Below are 6,152 nucleotides of genomic sequence, written 5' to 3'. Positions count from 1 at the left end.
AGCGTGCTGGCAAAGACCAGTCATTCTAGGCTCCCCGCCACCGCCACTCTCCCTGCCTGGTAACGACCCTGGTAAAAATGACCTTGAACTCATCAGCTACCACAGGTCATTAGCAGGCGCTTCCCCCAAGCCACCACCCCCCCCACGTTTGTCTCCCAGATCTCAGTTTTTCCTTCCATACAATGGGTATGCGGTGCAGTGTAGCTAGGCAGCGTGTTAATTTCTGTTAATTACGTGTCTGTGTCTGCTCCTGACCTTCCTGAAAACTTCAGTCTTTTAATCGTGTTGTAACGCGTTCGGCGCCTGGAACACAGTCAGCATCGCGCCCAGCGCTTTGCCAGCATTGTTACCTCCCTGAGTTCTCAGGGCACGCACCCTGTGAGAATGACGCTGCGGTTATCCCCTTAATGCCCCTGGGGTGCCTGGCCTGGGAAGGGAGGGCATGGCCAAGGTCACATGGGCTGTCACCTTGGAGGTGAGCCGGGACCAGACTCTTCATGAGATCTTGCTTCCAAATTGGCACGGTGTCACTGTTTCCAACCGCTTGTCTTCTTTTCTCTTAGTCTTCACCTGATTTCTGAGCTGGTGGCTTGTTCCCATTTGACAGATACAGAAACCAAGGTTCGGCGAGGGGCAGGGAACTTGCTCAAGCTACCGGGAGTGAAGGAGGAGGAGGGCGGGGGAGGTGACCATTGATAGCCTGCAGGGAGCCCTTAACTAGGTCACGATCCCATACGCTGCAGCCCAGGGTGGTGCAAATATTACGTCCACTTTCCAGTTGGATGCCACGGCCCATTCTTGTCACCACTGTCCCGTGCCGTCTTTCCAGAAATTGGAGCTGAAGCCTTCTGAGCCTCTGGGACCACACACGGCCCCATTATTGTGAAAGAAACTGGGTAAGGGGAGGGGGGGTGGGCAGATCGTGTCTTCAACCCAACTCCATTGTTCCCCACTCGGCAGCCCCTTCCGGTTCAGGTAAATAGAAGTGATTCCGTCATTGTTTGTCCCCAGTGCTAATGACTTTCGTCTTTGTGTCTTAGGAGCCAGACCTCAACCCTGGGAAGCTGGCCGGGGGCCTGAGAGGCACCAGCCGCCTCTGTGAACAATGGTCTTTGTTCTTCACACTTTCCCTATCAAAGCCTCGCAGCAGGGATGGCCTTCAGAGGCAAGGGACGCTGTGATAATTCCCGTGCCAGAGCCTGGAGGGGGGGGGGGCGGGGGCAGGAAAGGAGGGGTCAGGTGTAACTTTGACCCAGTTCAACAACTCTGGGGTCCACTGTCCGGGTTGGTAAGAATAAACCCTATGAATAGCTGGCGGTTAGCTCATCACGCCTTGTGTGAATTGTTCTCTTGTTATGTTCTGGGGAGTAGCGAGTCTGGAAATGATATCGGTGGGCAAGAAACGCCAATGCCAACAGCGGTCATCATGCTGATGACGACGGCGGTGACGCCAGCTATATTTATCGCACGCTCACTAGGTTCCGGCCACCCTGAAGTATTACACATACACCGACATTTAGTTCCGACAACAGCCCGGGAAAGGAAAACGCTTATTATGCCTGTTTTTCAGGTGGGGAAAATGGGGCACAGGGGGAGTGAATTACTTGCCTAAGGTCACGGAACTAGGCCTTGAACCCGGGCCTAAGGGGAGTCCAGAGGCCATGCTCTTGACCACGGGGCTCAGGTGGGTCTTTGTAAGAATGGGCCGGGCAGGGAGCAGACACGCTTGGCATCTGATCTCGGCCAAGCCACGTGACCTTGGGTCGGTGGGTCCTCAACTCTGAGCCTCTCTTTCCTCGTCTGTAACATGGGGCGCCCTCACGCTCCCACGGCAGCCAGGATCCCTGCCGGAAGTGGAGTCTACCCTGGATGGCTCACGCTATGAGAGTTTAATCAGGGGGTGGCTTACAGAGAGGTGGACAGGGTTCAGTGAGCTAATGAGGGGCGCTGAGGCCCCCTCCGTCGGCTGAAGGAGCAAAACATAAGGAAAGGGGGTTTCGGGAGCCCCGTTAGGAACAGGGTCGTGCCGAATGAGTTTTCCAACAGGAGCTGCGCGTGGGGAGGGACATATCATCTCCCCACCAGTTGATGTGGTCCCGAGCAAGGGAGGAAGAAGAAGAAATGCCCCGGCCTCTCTCTCCTTTGGCCCCTTGATCTCTTGCCCATGCTTCCCTCTCGATGATCCCAACCAGAAGCCAGGGCACAAGGGATCCCGGGCCATGTCTGCAGGGGGAGAGGTCAGCTTCTGCGGCACAGGGCTGGACAGAGAAGGGTAGTGAGGAGGAGGGGAGAGCAAGTGAAGGAAAAAACCGGGGCCCGTCTCCCAGGGTGTCGGGGCAAAGGGCACAGGGTGACTCCTGTAAAGCCTCGGGTCTGCCGCAGGCACGTGACAAATCCATTCAGTTTTGCCACAGGATGAGACGTGGGGGTACTTTTTGGTGCTTAAAGGTATCCTGTCTTCACAAGACGCAAAATGAGATCCTAGAAAAGGGGGGTGGGTTCCGGAGCCAGACAGCTTGGATCCAAATCCTGCTGTCCTGCCTACTAGTTCCATGACCCCAGGGAATTTATTTAAACTCCTCGTGCCTCAGTTTCCTCATCTGTAATACACGTAGCACCTGCCTCGCACAGGAGTTTGGGAAGGATCGAATGAGTTAAACCTGAGAAGCTCTTAGAAGAAAAGTCTGGGCGCTGGTCAGTCCTCAGTAAATGCTGGCTCTTATTATATTTCTAGATGCTTACTTTCAAGAAGGGCTGTCAGACAGATCAACTAAGAACGGAGTGATGTATTTTCTCAGTCTAAAAAGTAGATATTGATTGGGGAGCAGAGACAGGAAGTCTGTTTCAATCAAGTGGGTCAAGGAAGGCCTCTCTGAGGAGGTGATATTTGAGCTGAGGAGGATGAGCAAGAAGCCTCCAGGCCTGGAGAAGAATGGTCCAGGCAGCAGGGAGAGCAGGTGCAAAGGCCCTGGGGCAGAGACAACTAGGGATGTTCAAAGAACAGCAAAAGAAGACCATCGAGTCAGGGGGTGAGATTAGAAACTGAGGTCGGAGAGGTAGGCAGGGTCCATGAAGGCCAGCGGAAGAAATTTGGATTTTCTTCTGGTCAGATGACAAGCTCTTGGAAGGGGATTATGCCCAGAAGGGACACGACCCTGTGTGTTCATCTGGATCTTCCAAGAAGCAGATACCAAGACAGATGACAAGTGAGAAGGTTTAATTAGGGGAGGTGCCTGTTTGAGAGTACACAGAGGAAGCCAGAACGGGCAGGATGAGAGGTTGGTCAGCAAGGCAGGTCTGACTCCGAGTGAGGAGACACGAGATAGAAGGTCGGAGGGCCGCATCCCCGGTTGGCCATCTAGGGAAGATTTTGCAAAGCCTTGAGGAGGCCTGGAGCCATCAGAGGAATTTCGTGTCTCCAGGAACAGGGCTGCCTTCGTGTCCTTGCCGTTTTCAGACATTGGCTGAAATGTGGCCCCCAGGAGTCATGGCCACCAGCAGATAGACGGAGGGCAGCTGGGAGAGCCCGGTAGCTGGGTCCCTCGGTCTCCTGCGCTCCCTGTAGGTGCTGGTCTGAGAGGTGTATTCCTGCGTGGCCCCATCCAGCTTGGACATGCACTTGGGCTGTGCCAAGAAGAACGGGCCCGGAAGGCGGGCCAGAGGCCTAGCGATGACCCTCGAGGGCTCCAGCCCCAAGGCCCGCGCAGCGGGGCGGGGGCAGGTGACCCCAGATGGAACTCGGTGGGAGTCCAGACAGACGTGTGCTCCTGCCAGTGAGTCAGGCCCTGCCCAGCTCCATCCCTGCCTGCCCGGCCTCTGACACCCCCTAAGTCCCCTGTCTCCCCAGAGGAAGTCAGGCCTGTAGCCTGGCTTCCTGCAATTATGCCATTTTTACAGCCTGGACTTGATTTAGGTGTTACGTTCTTGCTAAGAATATGCCCTGACACTTGAAAGGAACCTTTATTATTGTCCTAATTTGTGAAGAATTAGTTGTTACTTTTTTTTTTTTTTTTTCCCTTTCCCTTCTCCCCTTTCTTCTCTGCAGGGTCAGGCTGGAGCCGGTGTTATTGTTGTTAAATTTAGATCGGGAACTATATTGGGCCCGACCTGGTGTCCACAAGCTTTCACTTCTTAAAACAGGAAGGAAGGCCCCAGCTGGGCAGTTTCAGAGCGCCAAGAAGCTTCTCCGGAGACCTCAGGGAAATGCGTTTAGCTGGAAACCACTGGAGGTGCGTGGGAGGGACCGGATTCAGGGAGCGTCTTCGCGTGGTGGCTGAATTGAAAGATTTTTCCCCGACCTTCTGGATACCCCGGTGAGCCCGGTCTGCCATCCGGGTGGGTCAGAGTGAGCGAGGTGGGGGCCGTACCGAGTGGGTTCGAATTAGCTGTTCTGTTTTTAAATAGTTGTTCTGAAGTTGATTTTTATTCACTTTGAGAGAGAGAGAGAGAGAGAGAGAGAGAGAGAGAAAGCAAGCGGGGGAGGGGCGGAGAGAGAAGGAGACGGAATCCCAAGCAGGCTGCACGCCCTCGGCGCGGACCCCCCCTCCCCCCCCCCCCGCCCCCCGCCCCTTGACGGGCTCGATCTTATGAACCGTGAGATCGTGAGCTGAGCCGAGATCAAGAGTCGGACACTGAGCCGCTGAGCCACCCAGGGGCCCCTGCCTCAGCTGTTCTTACCTCTGGGTTTCCCGGCTGGCACGGCTTGTGAGACCACTGTGCATGGGTAAGAAAGGACCCCAGAGTCCATCACCTTCTCGATCTGTGGCCAATCCTGAGCTCATTTTCCTCGTCTCCTACAACAGGGGTAACCTGTGCGCCGCTCACCCAGAAGGTTGGAGATTAAACGGGGGAGCGGGCATATCACTTATACATAAGCGCTTATGCATATGCATACGTATACATATGCCTAAGTGCTTATACAGCTGCATTTCATTCTTTCCTGATAGAAGACCCCCACTAAGTTTGTCCCAAGAAGTGTTCCGTTCCTCTGTCACTTGCCAGGTGGCTTTCTTGCCGTGTCTCCGACGCACCAGACACACTCCGGCCTCCGTGCTTCTCTTGTCTAGAAACCGTCTTCCCGTTGAGATGTCCGCACGACCTACTTCCTTATCGTCTTAGCTCGAATGACCACTTGGGTCGTAATCGGCCTTCTCCGGCTCCGTCTCCAAGATCGCATCCCTCCCCTGCCTGCAGCACGGTCTGCCCCCCTCTGAGTTTTCCGGGTGGCATTCACTGGCATTCGAATACATCTGGCCTACCGTACCGTTCATCAGTTCATCTTGCTACTTGCTCTCCCCCCCACGCCCATCCCCCGCCCGCTACTAGACCGTGAACTCCTGAGGGCAGAAACTTGGATGGTTAGCTTTACGCCGTGTTCCCCAGTACGCGACGCATAGCAAGCTTACAGCAAATGTGCGTGGGATGAATTCCTGAGTGAATGAAGACCGAAGGCATCCAGGCAAGGAAGGACGTGTCCGCTTTTCCCGTTGGTTTTGCCATAGGTAGCTCCTAGAAAGTTCTTGGTCCCCCTCCAGTTGGAGAAGCTAAGGGCTCAGAGAGGCAGACACTCTTCTGAAGGTCACACGGCTGAGGACGGCAGGCACGTAGACAGCACCCGCTACCTGCCGAGGACTGTGCTAGACCTTTCAGTGTTTCGGAGGCGTGTGTTAGTTTCCGGGGGCTGCAGTGAACAAGGGCGTGGGGCGCCCGGGGGGGCTCAGTCGGTTAAGCGTCCAACTCTCGACCTCGGCGCAGGTCGTGATCTCACGGTCCGTGAGTTGGAGCCCCTCGTCGGGCTCTGCGCTGAAAGCACAGAGCCTGCTTGGGATTCTCTCTCTTCCTCTCTCTGCCCCTTCCCTGCTCGCTCTCTGTCCTTCTCTCTCAAAATAAATTAAAAAAAAAAAAAAACTTTGAAAAATTTGCTATCAACTCGTGGCGTAGATAACAGAAATTTATTCTCTCACGGTTCTGGAGGTGAGAAGCCCAAGATCGAGGTGTCTGTGGGGCCGTGTTCTCTTTGAGGGCGCTGGGGAGGAACCTTCTCCAGGCTTCTTTCTTTAGCTTCTGCTTCCGTCCTGCCCGTGTGCGTATCCGTGTCCAAATTCTCCCTTTCTATAGGGATGCCACTCATATTGGACTGGGGGCCCGGTTAC

The 6,152-nt window shown here is 54.9% G+C and overlaps 1 long non-coding RNA gene across 1 annotated transcript; it reads left to right on the top strand.

Moving 5' to 3' along the window:
* Positions 1-1,252: 1,252 nt before the first annotated feature.
* On the top strand, positions 1,253-5,808 carry LOC123381331. The gene is made up of 3 exons (XR_006588222.1): positions 1,253-1,570; positions 4,046-4,313; positions 4,947-5,808. It is a non-coding gene; the product is annotated as an uncharacterized LOC123381331 (long non-coding RNA).
* Positions 5,809-6,152: the final 344 nt, after the last annotated feature.

Source organism: Felis catus, chromosome D3, assembly GCF_018350175.1.
Source record: "Felis catus isolate Fca126 chromosome D3, F.catus_Fca126_mat1.0, whole genome shotgun sequence".
NCBI classification, from domain to species: Eukaryota; Metazoa; Chordata; class Mammalia; order Carnivora; family Felidae; genus Felis; species Felis catus.
The sequence above is the reverse complement of the archived record's forward strand: the minus strand, read 5'-3'. Positions and strand labels throughout refer to the sequence as shown.